This window comes from Trichomycterus rosablanca, chromosome 8 (genome assembly GCF_030014385.1).
Source record: "Trichomycterus rosablanca isolate fTriRos1 chromosome 8, fTriRos1.hap1, whole genome shotgun sequence".
NCBI classification, from domain to species: domain Eukaryota; kingdom Metazoa; phylum Chordata; class Actinopteri; order Siluriformes; family Trichomycteridae; genus Trichomycterus; species Trichomycterus rosablanca.
In genome coordinates, this window is record NC_085995.1 from 31,950,144 (window position 1) to 31,974,226 (window position 24,083).

The 24,083-nt window shown below is 40.7% G+C and overlaps 1 protein-coding gene across 1 annotated transcript in view; it reads right to left on the reverse strand.

The window, feature by feature from the left end:
• The window catches only part of immp2l (inner mitochondrial membrane peptidase subunit 2), a 176,100-nt gene that overhangs the window by 47,869 nt on the left and 104,148 nt on the right, over positions 1-24,083 (reverse strand). The gene's annotated exons all lie outside the window — the stretch shown is intronic.

A 24,083-nucleotide genomic window follows, 5' to 3' on the forward strand; every position in this document is an offset into this window, starting at 1 on the left:
CTCGACACATGTAAAGCCATCATGCATTTCTTTTCACCAGCCAGCAGCAGCTCCTACATTAAGTCGTTACATATGGAGGAACACACTATACTTCAAAGTATGTTTCTGTCGCTCATGTCGGTGCCCATCAGTTCTTCCCTCCCACTGATATAACCATTCATGTATGTAGAGCGCCCAACCAAGCTGGTGACCCCGCTAGAACTGAAAAACAAGTCTAAGCAGTTGGCTTAATAAGTGAGTAACAGTGAGTGCTGCACTACTCGGAGTGCCTCAGTCAAGACACTTTAAGGACCTGAATATACCCTGCAAACATGTCCTATATTAAAGAAAACCGTTGAGTAGCCACTTTTTGACTAGCCATGGCACTGAAGAACTGGGGTTTTACACCTGTGGAGCGTAGATGGCTTTCAATGAGTGCTAAAATCATGACAATGAAAAACTCATGGTCAATTCATGGTAATTTATTCATGGTCTCCCACTCATGGTCAATTACTCTGGATTTCTAAAACAGCACAAGCACATCACAAAACTGTAAGACCAATCTGCCTGCCTGGGTTTTTTAGGGACTTCAGTTTTTACCCAATCATGCAAAAGGTGGATTTTCTGCTCCAAATTACCCCTAATTTAAACATTCATGACAGGACAGGTAATTACTGGTTACACAAGATTCATCAGTCCAAATCTTTAATGTCAAACACAGTCATGGACAATTTTGTGTCTCCAATTCACCTCACTTGCATGTCTTTGGACTGTGGGAGGAAACCGGAGCTTCCAGAGGAAACCCACGCAAACACGGGGAGAATAAGCAAACTCCACACATAAAGGACCAGGACCACCCCACCCGGGGATCGAACCCAGGACCTTCTTGCTATGAGGCGACAGTGGCAGTCTAAGTAGAAGGAGCCGTGTGTTAGTCTGCAGCCCTCCTAAGCCAGTATGTTTTGGTGCGTGCAGGAGAAATTAGAAGGGCTAAAGTTAAAGGAAAAGTGTGAAAAAATGTGAGCAAATTTCACAGATTGGATCAGCACCATCAGCTCAGTTCACACGTCTTTTGTGTACAAACACAATTACAGCAGATGTCCTTGAAAGCAGTTTTTCCACTGTTGAGGTGTTACTCACAGGACCGGCTGATGACTGGGAATGTATTATAGAGAAGGAGGACAGAGGGAGATGAAGGGCTTCACCCAACTTATTGACTATAAATTGCATTATATTCTTTTTCATTAAAAATCCAATATGAATTCCCAATTGCCAAACAGCCACAGGTGATAAATCGCCGTCACCATGGGAATGATGTGGGGGATTTATCAGGCTAGCGCGGCTATACATCACCGAAGGGGTTTCAGCACGGACAGGGCTTTTAGAGCTAAGCTATTTGTCATAGGCTCGGGAGCTAAAACATGAATCATTGGAGCAGCAGGTAGTGGATAGGTCAGCAGGAACATGGTACAGCTGGACTGGCCTTCCAACCATGACCCAGCTGAAACAGATCGCCTGTACGGACACAGCTCAGCAACTCCAACCCTCATTACTCTAGACACACAATGAGCATGGACAGAGCAGTTAGCCACTCAAAAAAAAAACGAGAGAAAAAATCCATTTAAAGTTCTCTCCTGGAGAAGTGCTGTTAGATTGTGATTCTCCCACTCATGGTCAATTACTCTGGATTTCTAAAACACCACAAGCACACCACAAAACTGTAAGATCAATCTGCCTGCCTGGGTTTTTTAGGGACTCCAGTTTTTACCCAGTCATGCAAAAGGTGGATTTTCTGCTCCAAATGACCCCTAATTTAAAATAATTGATTTATTCATTAGGATTTTACCATCATGTTTTACACACTTTGGTTACATTAATGACAGGACAGGTAATTAATTACCAGAGATGCACACACAGCGACTTCAGACTCGGCTCGGACTCGTTTCAAATGATGCAGACTCTACTCATGACTCGCAAAAATGACTTGTGGACAGCAAAAGTCAGCAACATTAGTTACGTGTAACAATTATATATTATATACTATATTGCCAAAAGTATTCACTCACCTATCCAAATAATTGAATTCAGGTGTTCCAATCACTTCCATGGCCACAGGTGTATAAAACCAAGCACCTAGGCATGCAGACTGCTTCTACAAACATTAGTGAAAGAATGGGTCACTCTCAGGAGCGTGGTACCATGATAGGATGCCACCTGTGCAACAAGTCAAGTCGTGAAATTTCCTCACTACTAAATATTCCACAGTCAACTGTCAGTGGTGTTATAACAAAGTGGAAGCGATTGGGAATGACAGCAACTCAGCCACAAAGTGCTAGGCCACGTAAAATGACAGGGTCAGTGGTCTTCAGATTAGCTCAATAATAGAGAGCTTCATGGAATGGGTTTCCATGGCCGAGCAGCTGCATCCAAGCCTTACATCACCAAGCGCAATGCAAAGCGTCGGATGCAGTGGTGTAAAGCACGCCGCCACTGGACTCTAGAGCAGTGGAGACGTGTTCTCTGGAGTGACGAATCACACTTCTCCGTCTGGAAATCCGATGGACGAGTCTGGGTTTGGCGGTTGCCAGGAGAACGGTACTTGTCTGACTGCATTGTGCCAAGTGTAAACTTTGGTGGAGGGGGGATTATGGTGTGGGGTTGTTTTTCAGGAGTTGGGCTCGGCCCCTTAGTTCCAGTGAAAGGAACTCTTAATGCTTCAGCATACCAAGAGATTTTGGACAATTTCATGCTCTCAACCAGTTCACAAAGCAAGGTCCATAAAGACATGGATGAACGAGTTTGGTGTGGAAGAACTTGACTGGCCTGCACAGAGTCCTGACCTCAACCCGATAGAACACCTTTGGAATGAATTAGAGCGGAGACTGTGAGCCAGGCCTTCTCGTCCAACATCAGTGTCTGACCTCACAAATGTGCTTCTGGAAGAATGGTCAAAAATTCCCATAAACACACTTAAACCTTGTGGAAAGCCTTCCTAGAAGAGTTGAAGCTGTTATAGCTGCAAAGGGTGGCCCAACATCATATTAAACCCTATGGATTAAGAATGGGACATCACTCAAGTTCATATGCGTGTGAAGGCAGACGAGTGAATACTTTTGGCAATATAGTATATATGATCCAACATCATTCTGATCGTATCATTTTCTGCTCTCTAATAACGCTGCGGCCGTCTTAACCCGCAACACATGCAATGGGTAAATGTTCCAGCTTCCAGCAGAAGCGTCGCTCCCTACTTAAAATGGTGGAATACGCTACATAGTGCACTTCACAGTAACAGATAATGTGAATGGAACGCGCCTACAGAATTGACTCTTATGATTTTAAAAACCACTTTCTGAACCAATCAGACCTATTGATTTTAAGTTTTAGTAAGAAATGCTGTTATTTGCATTTATTCCGTTTGCAGTGTCACACAGATGATTGTCAATGAAACGTTTGATTGTTTTTGATTGTTTTACTTCACAACTGGGAAAAGTTTGTGTGTTTTTAAAAATTAAAAGAGGTTTTTAATTATAAGCACATTTACAAAATAACAGATTATATTCCTAATGGGACACACGCTTATAAATTTAATAGCATCTGGAACATGGTAAGGTAAGCAGTATTATGGATTTTTTGCTGTGTTTGGGATTTTGGCCGCTCTGCAGTAATTTGCAATGAAAACAAAACGTCAGTTTAAGCTTTTAACTGGTACCTAGGAAAGTAAAGGCACAAAGTAAAACGGCAAAATACAGTCGCTAGTCTGTTGTTGTTTTTATCTGAACTTACATATTATTTGTTAATTTCTACGCTACACTTGCAATATATGTTTTGTGTATATTATATTGACTCATGACTCGACTCGGACTCTAGCCTAAAAACTCGTGACTTGACTCGGACTCTAGCCTAAAGACTCGGGACTCGACTCGGACTCGTATTTTGTGACTTGTGAACATCTCTGTTAATCACTGGTTACACAAGATTCATCAGTCCAAATATTTCATATCAAACACAGTCATGGACAATTTAGTATCTCCAATTCACCTCACTTGCACGTCTTTGGACTGTGGGAGGAAACCGGAGCTTCCGGAGGACACCAACGCAAAAACACGGGAAGAATATGCACACTCCACACAGAAAAGACCCGGACCACTCCACCTGGGAATCAAACCCAGGACCTTCTTACAGTGCTACTCACCGAGCCACAGTGCCGCCACAAAGATAGATAATAAATTGATGCTGCCACCCTGACCAGAAAGAAATAAACATGACTTTATATCTCGACCTGTGATCAGACAGGCAGCTCAAATCCTACCTCAGATTTTCTGGCCTCTGTCCAGCTTCTGCAATCTGAACAGCTATCTAAATGAAATCTGACTTTCAATAAGATTCCAGCTGTTCTGGTAAGTAGTTTCTGACCCGATTAGAACTGGATTTCTAGACTTGTGACTCATTCTTCAGTCTGACTCATTTTTTTATGACACTCAGCGCACAGAGCTCCAATATATCGCCAAAAGCATGTGGACATCCATATTAAGTATTGTGGTTCAGCCACACCTATTGCTAACAGGTGCATACATTAATTGGGAAAGGTTCTTTCCTGTTTCCGACTGTGAACGGGTCCTTTCTGTGTGAAGTTTGCATGTTCTTCCTGTGTCAGCGCTTTCTGACCAAAAGAACTTTGGTTCTTGAACTGGTTCTGTTCAGGCTTTTTCGACTCCGTTCTTTTTGTTTGGTTGCCACATGAAGTGAGTTAAGGTTTGACAAACACAGGTGACTGTCAGTTAGGAGGAACCGACATGTCAATCATCTGCGCCTCCATGCCTTCTCTGTTGGCCATAAATGGCAATGCAGACAGACATGATTCTGTATCCATGCCAATCTTTACAATCTTTTTAGCCCAGTACACTAACATTAAAACCACCTACCTAATATTGTGTAGGTTGCCTTCATGCCACCCAAACAATTCTGATCAGACAAGGCAATATTCACAAGACCTCTGAAGGTGAATGGCACCAACACATCAGCAGCAGATCCTTTAAGTCCTGTAAGTTGTGAAGTGGGGCCTCCATGGATCAGACTTGTGTGTCCAGCACATCCCACAGATAATAATAATACATTTTATTTATATAGCGCTTTTCAAGATACTCAAAGACGCTTTACATAAGACAAATAATCAAAACAAATACGTACATACACCATACAAATCATAGTACAAAATCAAAATAGTACATCAACATCAAGAATAATTAAGATAAAAACAAAGAGAGCAGCATAAGACAGTTCATTAAAAATTAGCTAAATTATGAGAGAGAACAACAAATATAGAACAATTTCTTAAAATTAGACAGAAACAGGACAGATTTACATGCAATCAGGAAACTGAAAACTTTACAAGTTTTAGGATCTAGGACTTCACATTTCTGTCGTGATCTAAGTATAAAAACTATTAAAAAGAATAGCAAAAATAAAAGCATTTATTTCGTGTTGTTACAAGTTAAATGCCATATTGAATAGATGAGTTTTGAGAAGTGACTTGAATTTGGACAGGTCAGGACAATCTCGTAGGTGTTTGGGGAGAGCATTCCATAAAGATGGAGCAGCTATGGAAAAGGCCCTGTCACCCCAGGTCCGGTGCTTGGTCCTAGAGGGTATGGACAGTAGGTTAGCCTCAGAAGAGCGAAGGCTACGGGAGGGAATGTGCTGATGGAGCAGGTCGGTGAGGTAGGATGGGGCCTGATTATGGAGAGCTTTGTGAGTGAATAGAAGAATTTTGAATTGAATGCGTTGAGCAACGGGAAGCCAATGAAGTTTTTGTAGAACAGGTGTGATGATGATCTGATTAAGATCTGGGGAATCTGGAGGCACCTTGCTAAAAGAGGCCACCTAATGCCATTAGGAAATACTGTTGCCATGAATGGGTGTACTTGGTCTGCAACAATGTTTATGTCCCAAGGTTTCCCAGCAGAACATTGCACAGAGCATCACACTGACTACGCCAGCTTGCGTTCTTCCCGTATATACATTATGGTAAAATCTTCCCAAGGTAAGTGTTGCATACGCACCTGGCTGTCCAGATGACGTAAAAAGAAAAAACCCAGTCCCGAAGTTCACCCCGCATGCCGGAAACACCTCACAGAACCTATAATTTCGGAGATGCTCGGATCTAGTCATCTAGCCATCACAATTTGGCAGTTGTCAAAGTCGCACAGCAGTTCCAACAAATCAATTCCAGTAAATGACAGTTTACTTGCAGCCTAATACATCCCTCCACTTGACAGGTGCCACTGTAATGAGTCGGTTTTATTCACTGGAACGGTCACTGGTTTTAATGTTGTGGATGATTGGTGTACAATACATGCTTTAGATCAAGCCTAACACCTGATTTATTTTTCATGCACCCGCACCAGTGACAAAGCTGAACAGAATAGAATGGATCGAACGTGAGGCATATACAAGGTCATAGTGAAATGAAACAAGGTTGCTCAAGGATCACGGGCAACAAGGAACATGAGTGCAAACAATACAGTATACACAGATCAGTGCAATAAATGACAGAGCTGATGAACCCAATTAAAATGGACTTAAAATAAGTATAAGGACAGGACTTATAGTGTAGCTCACTTAAGTGAGGAGGATTTAAACAGCAGCAAAGAATACAAGGGACAAATACAGTCACGTATAGCCTGTTTCAACCAAAAGAACTCTGGTTCTTTCTTTTTTCCCACTTTTTCTCCCCTAATCTAGTCGTGTCCAATTACCCTGCATGCATCCTCTATATTGATTCGACCCTTTACCACTGACTGAGGACGCCTCTCAACTGACATACGCCCCCTCCGGCACGTACAGTCAGTACAGACTGCATTTTTCACCTGCACAAGTCGAGTTCATACACTTGACGGGCTCATCTGCATGATTGGACCCCCATCTGCATGATTCCTCAGCCCTGTGAAGGCGCCACCAGTCAGCCAGCAGGGGCCGCAGTTGCACCAGTTATGAGGACCTATGATCTGACTTTTTTTACCCTTTAACCCTGAATAACAGCCAATCATTGTTCATGCTGCCACCCAGCCCAGTCGGAAAGGCAGAGCTGAGATTCGATACGATGTATTCGAAACCCCAACTCTGGTGCGCTAGCGTACTTTACCGCTGCGCCACCTGAGCGGCCAAGAACTCTGGTTCTTGAACTGGTTCCGTTCAGTCTTCTAAGAACCTTGGTGTTTTTTAAAGAACCTTTTAAAGGTCCATGTTTCCACCAGTTTTTGGGAGCCAAGGATGCACCATCAACAGCAAGGACAGGAGGACAGGGCGATATCTGCAGTACAGAGGGTGTTATGCGTTACAGTAGATGTTCTGGAGGACAGGGTAATATCTGCAGTACAGAGGGTGTTATGCGTTACAGTAGATGTTCTGGAGGACAGGGTAATATCTGCAGTACAGAGGGTGTTATGCGTTACAGTAGATGTTCTGGAGGACAGGGTAATATCTGCAGTACAGAGGGTGTTATGCGTTACAGTAGATGTTCTGGGTTAGGTTTAGGCTGTAGGGTTAAAGACGCAGATACGTGGAACAGTAGATGTTCTGGAGGACAGGGCGATATCTGCAATACAGAGGGTGTTATGTGTTACAGTAGATGTTCTGGGTTAGGGTTAGGCTGTAGGTGTTATCTGCAGTACAGAGGGTGTTACTAAGTAAAGCCTATAGATGCTGTTATAAATAACAGAGGTCTTCAGATTGGTGCTGTTATGACTCTTGGCTGTTTTACACAAGACGGCTGCAAAACTAATGAAAACGCTAAAATGACTCAGTAATCCATGAGCACAACCTGAGGATTCTGTGTCTCACTTCTCTGTTCACAGTGGCCACATTAATCAAGGGGCTTACACTTCACAAATCTCATCCTGAAATAGCACAGCACCAGCTTTCTGAAGCATTTTATCTCCCTTCTGTAAGAGCTTAACACAGCTTCTGTCGCTGCATTACTGGTGGCACCACCAGCTCTCACAAGCCACAACACTCTGGCTGTACTGAGAGACGTTTTTCTGTATCTTGGGAACATAAGACAAATAAAAAACCTCCCGCTGATAATAATGAGAGCCGTTATCATAAAGCAGTGCATCTTGAATAGGGCTGGGTATGGCCACTAATTTCCTGGATCGATTCGATTCCGATTCACAAGGTCCCGATTCGATTCGATCTTCGATTTTCGATTCAATTTCGATTCAACACATTTAGGCATATTTGAGTTACATTAACAGGTTTTGTTTAAATATGTACAGATGTACAGAGAACGAATGTGATAATTGTACAAAGAACACTCATTATTAAAAATATTTGTTTTTACATAAATAAGTAATCCACAACAAAAAACAGTAACATTAATTTTTTTTTTATTATTATTATTTTATATGTCTGACACGCTACAACATGTGTAATGTAAACATACACCTGGCTGTTGCACAGCTTATGCCAAGTTCACACTACACAACTTTCTGATTTGCCGGGTCGCTGTACAGTTCACACTGCACGACTGATGGGTGATGGGGGGGTTTCACATCTACACCATCTATCACCAGGAGGAATCTCAGATGAGTCTGTCTGGTCTCCCAAACTACGTTTTGTCACAAAAACACACGTGAGAAGTGACGAGGGGTTTAATGATACCACGTCCTAAAATACACTCCAACAAGTAGCGAGAGATCAAAGTTTGTGCGCTGATGAGCAGCGTAATATCAAAGAGAAAAAAATAAAGGAATCTGAGTGAATTTGGCAACACGACCAACAGGGATTGTTCTGAAGTTGGAGGTTAATAAATATTTTGTTTTGTAGAGAACGATAACTATGCTCCTGTTCCACTTGTTTACAACCTCTCTCGTGTGTTTCCCCTCGCTGTTTCACATTGATTAAGAGCCGAGTTGCTCCCAAGCCGGCAAATCTAGCGCAGACCAGTCGCCGAAAATCAGGGCAGAAATCATGTCACGCGAGATTAAAGAAGGTAACAGATTTCCGTGTACACCATAAAAAGGGGCTCATTTAAAAGAGCGTTTATATGAATCGATATCGGATCATTCAAATAAAGATCGATTCGAATCGAAAAATCGATTTTATAAACCCACCCCTAATCTTGAATGATGATTAGTGTGATCATTTGTTTGACTTGAATGAAGCGAATGTTCTACATGCTCTATCCTGTATCTGTTAACGTTTATCCTACAAGCACGGCTTTCATCAGTCGGGGAGAGAAGGCAGAGTAAACAAGATTTCAGAGTACATGCCCTTCGTTGAGCTACAGTTAATCTTCGGAGGAAAAGGATGAGAGACTCTGGCCTCTTCAGAGCAGCATTAGAAGTCCAGTGCTTAACGCTCCACTGGGATTGCGCATTTCCTAATGAATAATTTACCTATTCCTAATGACCCTGTAAGTCGGTTCGTTTAAGCGCTGCTCTCGCTTTGAGCGAGGTGATTAGAGCAGAGAGCCAAGGTGAGGAAGCTAGATTAGAGGAAATTAGCACAGTTCAGACAAAGGTTACTGCAAGCTGCCTGGCACATCAGACTGTTCAGCTACCAAACCTTTCACAAATTATTTTCAGACTATTTTTAGATTTCATTCTTTCTTATTAAAAACGCTGAGAAAATACTGTTTTTAAAGCCAGATAATCAATTAAACCATGAATTATGTCTCATCCAAAAAAAAGCCATTAAACAAAAATATCAAAAGGTGCAGGAGTCAAAATCTGGGCGGCACAGCAAAAAGGTCCTGGGTTTAGTTTCCAGGTGGAATGGTCTGGGTCCTTTCTGCATGGAGTTTGCATGTTCTCTCTATGTGTGTGGGTTTCCTCCAGGTGCTCCAGTTACCTCCAACAGCCAAAGACATACAGTCAGGTTAACTGGAGTTACTAAACTGCCCTACTGCCCTAAGTATGAATGTGTGCATGTGTTTGTGATTGTACCCTGTAATGGGCTGCCGACCTGTCCGGGTGTTTTCTACCTTTCACCAAGTAAAACGTACCCACCACGACCCTGAATAGGATAAAGCTGTAGTAAAACTCTTTGTAAGAATTACTTTGAACTGTTTCTATTTTCAAGTTAAATATCCATAAAATGGCGCCCAGGTGGCGCAGCGGGATATTCCGCTAGCACACCACCACCGAGTTTTTAAACTCCTCGGTTCGAAACTCGGTGTTGCCACCGGTCGGCCGGGCGCCATCTGGCGGGCATAATTGGCAGTGCCTGCAGCAGATACTAATTGGCCACCGTATCTGCAGGGTGAGGACCGGACTATGTATGTGTGGGTGGGAGACTGGTGTGTGACTGGTGGAAGAGACGCCTGTGCAGAATGCAGAGGCGAGAAGAGGAGGGCTGTATATGTGTCGGATGAGGCGTGTACAGTGACGTGTTCTCCTCGGATGCAATCTGGTATCTCTCAGCAGCGGAAGACAAAATTGAGTGTGCTAAATCGGGAGGAAAATGGGGAGAAAATGCTTAAAAAAATAAAAAAAACTATCCACAGTAAACACATCAAAAAGTCAAAAAGCATTTAAAACCAGTCAGGGATCGATGTCTATCTATCATAAAGAAGTGGAGAAATTACAGCAACACTGCCTAGGTCAGTTTGATCAAATTTAACATAGTTAATCAACTAGACAGGAAATTAGAACAACCTCACCCCAGCTAAGCTACAAAAGTCAGAGGCTATGACCAAAGGTTACTGCATTACTCATATTCTAGGTGTTAGCCTACCTTTCACCTCTTATCGCCCAAATTGCTGATCACTCATCGCCCTGTGTTCACACCGGCAATTTAATTACAAATCAGATTTCTTCCCACCCAGTTTTTGCCACAAATCAGACGAGAAATCGCTTCCTGATAAAACCCTCTTATTTTTACCTGGGCTTGGGAGTGGCACTGAAAGCGCACTGACAAGTGAGATCCGGGATCCTTGGAAAGCAGAATGCACGACCTGCAAAGCTGGCGTGTACGTGCCTGCGTCAAATAAAGGTGCCAGTTCAGCAAAACACAAAACTGCAGGTAAAGACTGCAGGTACTGCAGGTAACACAGATGTTAATTATGTTACTGCGGCATAGGGAGTTTTTGCATTTCACATGACAGAGTCACAACAGCTACAGATCAATAAACTGCACGTCTGCCTTGTTAAAAAGCTTTTCCCTTCCCTGCCTTCCCAAACCAAACTTTCAACCCAGTGCAGGTGACCGTCTGGCCAATGCTGCCATCATGCCAAGTGTCCTCTTTTTTGAAAATATGGTCACACTAGCTAGTGTACTTTATTGCTGTGCCATCCAAGTGCCTACAAAACTTACTGGTCTAATAAACATTCAGTGATTCAGTCAGACGGAACCAGACTCTAGGTTTTATGTGTCTGGAATTAAAAAATAGCCAACACTTGCAAACAGCAACTAGCTTAACACTATAAATATCTATAAATTTTGCACGTTTACTTTGTATCTATTGAATCAGCGAGTCAACTCAGTCAGCATTAACCTCTGATTATTGACACCAGTATAAATATGTGTACTGGCAGCAGTAAAAAGCACAAAAGTGCTTACTCTCTTTGTATAACAAATAGCAGTACAGCGCTATATTGCACTAAATTAGCCCTTTTAATAAGCCTATAAAAAAAAGCCATAAAATACATTAAATTAAGTTTAGATCCTCTTTAGGGAAATGGATTTTATTCTTAAGCTGGCTACAGTCGTTGTAAGATTATCATAGCACTGTATGAGATGATTGGCTGAATATCATGTGTTCTATGTATCAGACTACAATAAGTTTAAGTCCAAGCCCTGCTTATGTATCTTATATCTGGCTGGGCAGTTATAGCCTAGTGTTTAAGGTACTGGACTAGTAAAGTTTAAGTTCAAGCCCCACCACTGGGCCCCTGAGCAAGACCCTTAACCCTGAATTAATGATATTCCGCTAGCACACCAGCGCCGAGATTCTGAACTCCTTGGTTTGAAACTCGACGTTGCCACCATTCAGCTGGGCGCCAAATAGCAGGCATAATTGGCAGTGCCTGCAGCAGACATGTCTCTGCTAGGGCGGGGTAACCGGACTATGTTGGTGGGGTCTTCAAATACTATGTAAGGACCCTGATTAGCAGACAGAGAGGCGCCTAAATGAAATAAGAGTGCATAAATGAAAAAGGGTTCCACTAAGGGCTGCGTGCGGGTCAGAGGAGGCATGAGCAGCAATATACCCACCTTGACTGCAATCAGGGATCCCCCAGCAGCGGAAGACAAATTGACTACGCTAAATTGGAGAGAAAAATGGGAGAAAATGCAAAAAAAAAAACTGAAAAGCTCAGACTGTATTCTGTTTCAGTACTATAAGTCACTTTAAATAAAAAAGCATGTGCTAAATGCCAAAATGTAAATCATAAAATCATTTCACATTGGTATGTTTAAAAAAAAAAATCCAAGTTTTAGGGTGCATTCACATGAGAAGCGTTCTGCGCTTCGCTCACCACGAGCCTCTTGGCTCAACACTTGGCTTGATTGGTGCAGTACAACGTTATCAAAGTGTGAATAGCAACAGCACAGCCAGCGCAAAAACAGTTTTGCTGTTTCTTATGTAAATGCACCCTTAGAGACTTTCCAAAATAAATGTTTTCTTTTGTAATGTTTCATAACAGAAGCATCAGCACCAGTCAGATCAGTTACTTTAAGGATGTGAGTATCAGGTCAATATCAGCACAATATTCAGTGCTCTGGTGTTTAATAATAAAAAAGTTACAGAATACATTAAACCTATTAAATATTTATAGTGCACATTTTAAAAGCACCTGTTTTAATCGAGCCTCAGATGAAAAAAGAAATAAATAATGAAAGAGGAACTATTTTTACATGTTATTTAGAATTTCAGGGGGTTGCAAAAGTCCATTGTCTCAGAGGTTTGTGAAATGCCTAACAGCATATTTATTAATAGCAGCCCATGCATAAGAAAACTAAAACCTTTTAACCTCAAATAAGAACAAATCCCCAAATAGAATGAATGAATATTTTATGTGAATCAGCGATTTATTTTTTGAACAGAAAAAAATGTTGAACTTAATTTTGCTCAACAGATTCCCAGCCCGTGGTGATTTAAAGTTTAAATGACTGCAGACAGGGTTAAACAGGGTCAACTGGGTGCCAGAAATGTCTCACTCATGTCGTACATGTTTCGGGCGTTAGAACAGACTACTACTAGTGAGGGCTTAGATTCAGCTGTAGCAGTCCCGAATGCCAGCAGTTCAGGTACAGAACCCCAGACTCCGGCATTAGAGCCCTCACAGCGGGGCGACTGGGTGACGTCTCGGCGACATAGTCGTAGGGAAAAGCACCGACCATCTCAGTTGCACGTGTCCAACAGGTTTTCCCCACTCAGTGAGCCACCCGCTGAGAAGCCTGTTAATGTAAGTGCTCTGGTTATAGGAGATTCTCAGCTCCGACACGTGCGTATTGCAACCCCCATAGAGACACCAGCAACCATAGTCACCTGTATTCCGGGGGCCAGGGCGCCTGACATCAGAGCAAACCTGAAAGTGCTGGCTAATGCTAATCGTAGATTTTCGAAGATTGTTATCCACGTCGGCACTAATGATGTTCGTTTACGGCAGTCTGAGGTTACTAAGAGTAATGTTAAAGAGGTGTGTGAGTTAGCTAGGTCGATGTCTGAGGCAGTAGTGTGCTCTGGCCCCTTACCGATTCGACCCAGTGGCGAAACCTACAGCAGGTTGTTGTCGCTGAACCGCTGGATGTCTAAATGGTGCTCAGAAAACTGCATCGATTTTGTAGATAACTGGTCCACCTTTGAGGGAAGGCCTGGTCTTTTGAAGCGGGATGGTGTCCACCCCACGTGGGAGGGTGCTGCTCGCATTTCTTGCAGCATAGGTGACAGGCTTTACCACCGCGTTAGTGTAGCGGCAGATAGTGTTAAATGACTATCCAGAGCCAAGACCAGGCAGCAGACTAACAGGCCTAACCGACTGTCTGCGAGTCGCCATCGGACGTCACCCGGAATCCTTAGGTCACAAACCATTGAGACTGTGTCTGTTTACCGTGGCAGGTGTAAGCCAAAACAAAATCAAAAAGTATGTCATAATAACTTAATTAAAATTAATCTAAATGAGCATCATGAAAACCCTAGTAAAGTTAAACTAAAGTTAGGACTTCTAAACATCAGGTCACTTGCATGCAAAACAGTAATTGTAAATGAAATAATTACAGATAATTGTCTTAGTGCCCTGTGTTTAACCGAGACCTGGGCTAGACCTGATGAGTATCTAGGTTTAAATGAAGCATCTCCTCCGGGTTACAGTTATGAACATAAGCCACGTCTTAGCGGTCGTGGTGGAGGAATAGCCGCAATTTATGATAAAGACATAGGTCTTACTGTAAAATCATCTCCCATAACAAACTCGTTTGAAGTTCTTATCTCTGACATAACCAATAAATGTTCATCTGATAAAAATAGTATGTTTAAACTGGTTACTGTTTATCGACCCCCTGGTCCTTACTCAGAATTTCTTAACGAATTTGCCGATTTTCTTTCTAAATTAGTCTTATCAACTAAGAAAGCTTTAATTGTTGGTGACTTTAATATTCATTATGAGGATAAGTGTAATCCACTCAAAATTGCGTTTGATTCTATTTTAGAATCCTTAGGCATCACCCAAAATGTAACAGGACCCACTCACCGCTGTAAACATACCTTAGATTTAATACTTACTTATGGTATAAACATAGACAACCTGGAAATTATACCACAGAATGACTTAATCTCTGATCACTCCCTACTAATATATGAAGTGTCCCTGTCCAATAATATACAGCAACCAAATCGTTTTAAATGTAAGCGCACTATTACATCTGCAACTGCAGCAGCGTTCATAAACTGCCTACCAGAATTACCAAATATATCAGCATCAGAACCTAAAGAACTAGATCAGGCAACTCAAAACCTAGAGACCGTACTGCGCACAACCTTAGATAACGTAGCCCCACTCAAAACTAAACTGATTAGGGAGAAAAAACTTGCTCCTTGGTACAATGACCACACATGCGCACTTAAACAAGCAGCACGGAAATTAGAACGTAAGTGGCGTCACACTACACTGGAGGTGTATAAGATTGCTTGGAAAGATGCTCTAACTGAGTATAAACATGCACTTATAAAAGCTAAATCTTTATATTATTCATCCCTAATAGAGAAAAATAAAAACAATCCTAGATTCCTTTTTGAGACAGTGTCCAAATTAACTAAAAACGTCAATGAAACTGAATCTAATATACCGCCCGACTGTACCAGTGATGATTTTTTAAAATTCTTTAATGACAAGATAGAAAAAATACGACTTCAGAGTCAGAGTGTGTCACTTGCCAATGTTAAGTATGGACTCACTCCGAGCAGCATTGGTGATAATAGTAACGAGTTAATCCAACTAAATTCCTTTAATCCAATCTCCCAAAATGAACTAACTGTGTTGATTAAATCATCGAAGTCATCATCGTGTATACTCGATCCTGTTCCAACTCGTTTACTTAAAGATTTACTCCCAGCTATTGTAGAGCCCCTGCTTACATTAATCAATGCATCCCTTAGCCTTGGGTATGTACCTAAATTGTTTAAAAGTGCTGTTATTAAACCCCTGATTAAAAAACCTAATCTTGATCCACATGTTTTATCTAATTATAGGCCAATTTCAAACCTTCCTTTTGTCTCAAAGATATTAGAAAAAGTCGTTTCCAAACAGCTATGTTCTTATTTGAATGAAAATTGTATTCATGAAAAATTTCAATCAGGATTTAGACCCAACCATAGTACCGAAACCGCATTAATTAGAGTAGTTAACGAGTTGTTAATGTCTTCTGATAATGGATGTGTCTCTTTTCTTGTTCTATTAGATCTTAGCGCAGCGTTTGATACGGTCGATCATAACATTTTACTGGAGAGGCTAGAAAATACAGTAGGTGTTAAAGGACTCGCACTCTCTTGGTTTCAATCATATTTGACTGACCGCTCTCAATTCGTTTATGTAAATAATAAATGCTCAGAAACTACAAAAGTAAAGTGTGGTGTTCCACAGGGGTCGGTACTTGGACCGCTATTATTTACACTCTATATGCTTCCACTAGGTGAAATTATTCATAAACATGGCATAAACTTTCACTGCTATGCAGATGACACACAGCTGTATATATCAGCCAAACCAAATGATACTGACACAATCAGTAAGATAGAAGATTGTGTAAACGACATAAAAAACTGGATGTCGTGTAATTTTCTTTTACTTAATTCAGATAAAACTGAGGTTTTACTTGTTGGCTCTAAAGCTGCAAGAGACAAGTTGTCTAACCTGGTGCTAAACTTAAACACGTTCTCTGTTACTCCCAGCCCAGATGTAAAAAACTTAGGTGTCACAATAGATTCAGATCTCTCCTTTGATACACACATTAATAATATTACTAGAGTTGCTTTCTATCATTTGCGTAATATCTCTAAAATAAGAAATATACTATCTGTTAATGACGCCGAAAAACTGATCCATGCGTTTATAACTTCTCGGTTAGATTATTGTAATGCTCTTCTAACTGGATGCTCTGGTAGATCCTTAAACAAACTCCAGTTAGTTCAAAATGCAGCAGCTCGAGTGCTAACTAGAACTAAAAAATTTGATCATATCACTCCTGTTCTATCATCTCTACACTGGCTGCCAGTTAAATTTCGCATTGATTACAAAATACTTTTACTAACCTATAAAGCGCTACATGGTCTGGCTCCACAGTATCTGAGTGAGCTTATTAATTACTACAACCCAGCACGTCCACTTCGTTCACAAGATGCAGGGTTACTTATAGTTCCTAAAATTAAAAAGACCAAAGCTGGTGGAAGAGCATTTTCTTACAAAGCTCCACAACTCTGGAATAATCTTCCTGCCTCTGTTCGGTATTCGGACACAGTCTCAATGTTTAAGTCTAAACTGAAAACATATTTATTTTCTCAGGCTTTTGATTAGTATAGACAAAGGCGCAGAGCTTGGGGGTTCTTGGTCATAGAAACTTGTGGTGATCAGGGATGTTGGGTCGCTGTCGTTCTGCCTCTCTTGTCCAATCACTCTGGTTTGGGTAGGAGAGGTGGGCGCTGATGTCCTGTGAAAGCCTTCATGACCTTGTTACCTGCTCGCTCTCCCTTTTAGTTATGCTGTAATAATTAGGGCTGCCGGAGTCTAAAACTCTCTGTAAAACTGTTTGTCAACTAGCATTGTACATTATTAACTACATTCTCTGTTGTTTTACCCCGAGGGCATTCTGATGGAAACCTGTTTACCCGCCGAGGTTAAGGATTAAAGTCGAGACTGCCGGGACAACGATGCTGCTCCTGTCAGATGTGACGGGTCTGGAGTAATTGCAACGACAAGAAATCACTACAGACTTTATTGAAGACTAGAGCGGATAACAACTCTATTATTATTTAATTGTTTATTTATCTATTTATTACCACTGTATGACTTTTAGATCATTCAATTCTGTGTTTGTATGATTTGTGTAAATCGTGTATTTATTTAAAGTATCCTCCAGACCACCCAAGAAGGATGGGCCCTGTTGAGTCTGGTTCCTCTCAAGGTTTCTTCCTGTAATTTTCAGGGAGTTTTTCCTTGCCACAGTCGCCCTCGGCTTGCTCAACAGGGGTTTTTGTATCTGTTGGTCCTGGATTTTGTAAAGTTGCTTTGAGACAATGTATATTGTAAAAAGCGCTATATAAATAAAGTTGACTTGACTTGACTTGACTTTAACTATGAACATAAAGTGACAAAGTGGTTTTCCTACTAACCATGAAAAAAGACTCTTTTCATGATTGTTCTTTGGTATGGTGTTCTAATGGCAGTATTACTAAGATGTAGTAATAATGTAGATCAGGGTTTTTCAAACAGTTTTTTAAGTGACCCATATTTTATCCATGACTTTTACCCAGGCAACACAAATAATGCTTTAAAACAAAACAAAAAAAAGTCCTTAATTAATTAAATCCCTAATTAATAAAAATGGTGGCAATCTGGTTCCACTGTGGTTTACAGATGTAACATAAAGTTATGTTCGTGTACAGGTATATTTTGCGTTTAAGTGACTGTTAAAATTTGTTAATTAATTTAATTATTTAATTAATAATAAAAATAATAATAATAAAAATAATAATAGTAATAAGAATAATAAAAAATAATAATAATAACAGTAATAATAATAAAAATAAAATAGCAGTAATAATAATAATAATGATAACAACAATACTAATAGTATTAATAATAATAATAAGAGTAATAATAATAATAATAATAATAACAACAGTAATAATAATAATAATAATAATAATAACAACAGTAATAATAATAAAAATAATAAATTATGATAATAATAAGGATAATATAATAATAATGATAATTAATAATGATAATAATAATAGTAATAATAATAACAATGATAATAATGCTAACAATAATAAAAATAATAATAATTATAATAATAAGAGTAATAATAATAATAACAGTAATAATAATAATAATAATAATAACAGTAATAATAATAACAACAGTAATAATAATAATAATAACAGTAATAATAATAATAATAATAATAATAATAACAGTAATAATAATAATAAAAAAATAATGATAATGATAATAATAATAATGATAATGATAACAGTAATAATAATAAATATTTTTTGGCTCCAGGGTTAGAAACCCCTGATGTAGATGGTGAGTGTGATAAGCTTGGAAAATAAACTAAATACTGATAGTGTAACTTTAATCATGTTAATAAAACTCACAGTCCTTTAAAATCAACCAACAAACAGCAACTCTGTCAGCTTCATCAGCTACACGGTGTAAAAGTGACCACACGTTTATTTTCAGTGCTAGTTGAATAGACATGTCTGTAATGTCCTTCACATAACAACACCTTATTCAACATCTGTGTAAAAAACACTTCACACTCCACTCCGCCTAATACGTCCCACTCCTCTGCAGCACTGAAACGTCTGTTGTTCAAGAGTTTACGTTATATAACGTGGCACAGTAGGTTTAGTACATTCTCCTGCTTTAATCTGAATTTTACAAAGCTGATTCTTTTCTTGGCCTTATGGATTTTATATACATAAATATTTTTATTACTTTAATACATAAATGGATAATTGAATCGTTTTATTATCAACCTACAGAGTCAAAACACAACAAATCTTTCAAACCAGAAGAAACTCAGCTCAGATACAGTTAAAGTTAAATGTTTTTGTACACTTTATGGCCAAAACTATGTAGACACTGTTAAAAATTATTAAGTTCGGTTGTTTTAGCTCCACCAATTTACACTGATGAGCCAAAACATTGGGACCATCCCCTACAAATGTGTCTGACATTTACAGTACAGCTACATTATACAGTCTGAGCAATTGAGGGTTAAGGGTCTTGCTCAAGGGTCCAACAGCAGCAACCGGGCAGTGGTGGGGCTTGAACCAGCGACTTTCTGATTTCTAGCCCAGGACCTTAACCACTAGGCTACAGCTTGCCCCTAAAAAAGGGACATATTAAATGTTGGGCTGATGGTAGTTACTCAGAGTTCACAAGTCAAATGCAGCAGATATGAGCAGCATACAGGACTGTAATTGCAGGCTAACCATAGTGCCCAAGCTAACCACCTGTCCACCATCAAGAGCACCTAAATTTGCACACGAGCATCTGAACTGGACATTAGAGCAATAAAACAAGATCAACTGGTTGGACGAATCCAGTGTCCAAAATCCAAGATCTAAGATCATGTGGACGGTCAGGCAGATGTGCATTGTTTACCTGAGGAAGAAATGCCACCAGGATGCATGACAGACCAATCCATGCAACTTACAGAGGTTGAAGTTGACGCTCCTGGTAGCACATACCACAAGACTTCTTTAGATGTTTGTGAAGTCCATGTCTCGGTGGGTCAGAACTGTTTTGACAGCAAATTAAGCAGGTGGTCCTAATGTTTTGGCTCAATGTTTTGGTCTGGAGAAAGCTAGGTAGTGGTCTCCAGTGGTCTTCCCAAACTAGGGATGTTGTCAAGGCGGCACAGTGGGTAGCTCGCTGGGTAGCACTGTCGCCTCACAGCAAGAAGGTCCTGGGTTCGATTCCCAGGTGGAGTGGTCCTTTCCGTGTGGAGTTTGAATGTTCTCCCGTGTCTGCTTGGGTTTCCTCTGGTTTCCTCCCACAGTCCAAAGACATTCAGTCAGGTAAACAGGAGATACAAAATTGCCCTAGGAGTGTGTGTGTGTGCATGGGTGTGTGTGTCAAGATGATGATGTGTTTGTGTGTCTGCCCTCCGACGGACTGGTGTCCTGCCCAGGGTGTTTCTGTGTGCCTTGCACCCATTGAGGCTGGGATAGGCTCCAGCACCCACCGCAACCCTGATTAGGATAAGCGGCTTAGAAAGTGAGTGAGCGAACTGGCCTTTTAATATGGGCACAGAGAAGTGGCCAGGATTAAAATTGAATGCAACAAACATAAATCGTTTCTGCACAGTGTTCCAAGCATTCAGTCAGAGAAAAAGAACAGCGTCGGTAGAAACCTAAACATGGTGAAGTCGACGTGAAGTATCTGTGATGAGCAGAAGGCGGGAAGAAGCCTCTAGCTGAGTGTAGCAGGCCGGCTGGGAGCTGAAGTGCTTCTCCAGAGTTTGACGTCTGGCAGTGTTTGTGTACAGATGGGCCAGGTTTTAGTGGAGCAGCCTGCAGGCCCACACTGCTCCTCATCTCACTGATACCAGATACATCTCCATCTTAGATAACCATCCTCAAGCACCTCCAGCATGTTCTTTCTCCACCAAAACACAGACCTCCAGCACTAGCGTCTGTCACACGGCAGTGGGGTTCCTTCCTTTAATCACTGCATGAGTAACCCTCCAACTGTAATTCTAACTATCTACATAATAACAGACATCCCAAGTCTCCCGGAAGTTCCGTGAGTCTCCCGCATATACATAGCGGTTCCCTGATGCCTGCAAGTCAGATAAAATCTCCCAGAATCTAGAACGAGCGGCCAAGAGCGACACGATCGCGTATTAAATCCGTTATCTGATATACAATCTAGCGCACTGTGTAGGGAACATAAATCAATTGTCTAATATACAGTCTAGTGCACTATGTAAGGAACATTAATCCGTTATCTGATATACAATCTAGTGCACTATGTAGGGAACATAAATCCGTTATCTGATATACAATCTAGCGCACTGTGTAGGGAACATAAATCAATTGTCTAATATACTGTCTAGTGCACTATGTAGGAAACATAAATCCGTTATCTGATATATACAATCTAGTGCACTATGTAGGGAACATAAATCCGTTATCTGATATACAATCTAGCGCACTGTGTAGGGAACATAAATCAATTGTCTAATATACTGTCTAGTGCACTATGTAGGAAACATAAATCCGTTATCTGATATATACAATCTAGTGCACTATGTAGGGAACATAAATCCGTTATCTGATATACAATTTAGTGCACTATGTAGGGAACATAATTAATTATGTAATACACTATATCTAGTGCACTATGTAAGGAACACAAATCATCATCTAGTTATACTTTCTAGTGCACTATGTAGTGAACATGAAAGCGTTATCTAATACACTATCTAGTGCACTATGTAGGGAACATAAATCCGTGATCTGATATACAATCTAGTGCACTGTGTAGGGAACATAAACCAATTGTCTAATTCACTATCTAGTGCACTACGTAGGGAACATAAATTCATATCTAAAATACTATCTAGTGCACTATGTAGGAAACATAAATCCTGTATCTGATATACAATTTTAGTGCACCATGTAGGGAACCTAAATCCGTTAACTAATACGCCACCTAAAGCATTATGTAAGAAACATAAGTCTATTATCTAGTACACTATCTAGTGCACTAAGTAAGGAACATAAATTATTTTCTAATATACAATCTAGTGCACTATGTAGGGAACATAAATATGTTATCTTTCACACTATCTAGTGCACTATGTAGTACACATTAATGTGTTTGTGACACAAACAGTTAGCTTAGCAGCTCAGTTAGCAGCTCCTAAAAGTTTTGTTATCACCCATATACTTTGGTGTGTGCGAGAGGTTTTTTAGATTTTTTTGGGGGGCTTGGGGGGGTCGGGGTCCAGGTCCAGGTCCGGGGGTACCTCCATGAAATGAGTATTCGCAACTTGGGATGTCTGTAATAATAAAGCTTTCTTCATACCTACAGCACATATTCATCGATCTACACACCTACATAACCAGTAATACTATAGAACCATGTTCTAACCTAAACATCTACATATTTCCTGATCTACCTACAGCGTATATTCATCGATCTACACACCTACGTAACCATCGATCTACCTACTACTAGCTATAGAACCATGTTCCAACCTGAACACCTACATATTTCCTGATCTACCTACTTACTAAGCTGCCTGCTTGCCCACATGTTTATTCACCCATACTAGCCACGTGCAGCTTCATAATCCGTTAATAATCCAACTAATAGATCAATCAGAATATAATCTGTCCATGTACACACCTAAGTCAGATTAAGGCCATCCCGAATACAATTTCTATCCAACTGCAGAAGGTGGGTTATCCTAAATAAAAGTCATGTAAACCCCTGTATCTGATTACATTCCTAATCAGAAAGTTTAAGCACAGTCTGCACATGCATGTTTCCATCAAAGCGGAAACTTACAATATTCAACATGACCGGAGCAAAAAACTGGACTGCAAAAGTTGTGAGGTGGGGCCTCCATGGATTGGACTTGTTTGTCCATAACATCCCACAGATGCTTAACTGAATTTAGATCTGGGGAATTTGGAGGCCAAGTCAACACCTCAAACTCGTTGCTGTGCTCCTCAAACCATTCCTGAAGCATTTTTGCTTTGTGGCAGGGCGCATTATCCTGCTGAAAGAGACCACAGCCATCAGGGAATAGCGTTTCCATGAAAGGGTGTACATGGTCTGCAACAATGCTTAGGTAGGTGGTGCGTCTCAAAATAACATCCACATGGAAGGCAGGATCCAAGGTTTCCCAGCAGAACATTTCCCTAAGTATCACCGGATTGCCTTCTTCCCATAGTGCATCCTGGTGCCATGTGTTCCCCAGGTAGCGACGCACACGCACCCGGCCATACACGTGATGTAAAGGAAAACGTGATTCATCAGACCAGGCCACCTTCTTCCATTGCTCCGTGGTACAGTTTCAATGCTCACGTGCCCATTGTTGGAGCTTTTGGTAGAGGACAGGGGTCAGCATGGGCACCCTGACTGGTCTGTGGCTGTGCAGCCACATACGCAACAAAGTGCAATGCACTGTGTATTCTGACACCTTTCTATCGGACCACACGGGCCAGCCTTCGCTCCCCACGTGCATCAATGAGCCTTGGCCGCCCATGACCCTGTCGCCAGTTTACCACTGTTGGACCACTTTTGATAGATACTGACCACTGCAGACCGGGAACACCCCACAAGAGCTGCAGTTTTGGAGATGCTCTGACCCAGTCGTCTAGCCATCACAATTTGGCCCTCATCAAACTCGCTCAAATCCGTAAGCTTGGCCATTTTTCCTGCTTCTAACACATCAACAAAATGTTCATCTGCTGCCTAATATATCCCACCCACTAACAGGTGCCGTAATGAAGAGATAATCAGTGTTATTCACTTCACCTGTCAGTGCTCATAATGTTATTTATTATTTTATTTAGAATTATATTTTTATTTATTTTCGCTATGACTGTAAAAGCCTTCATGATGAAACAATTATCATAAGACCATTTTTTGACACATTAAAAATATACAATTTAAATTTTAAATTAAAATTTCTTTCTTTCTTCTTTCTCTCTCTCTCTTACACACACACACACACACCTGTCTGAATTACACATTTCCTCAAAACTTCAAGGAAAATCAAGCAATGCTGATGGTCCTGAATTTCCCTCCACAGTCACCTGACCTAAACCCATTAAGCACACCTCAGACAGGACACCAATCCATCACTGGGTCTTGGTCATCACCCCTAGACATAATCAATCATTTCTGTATGTA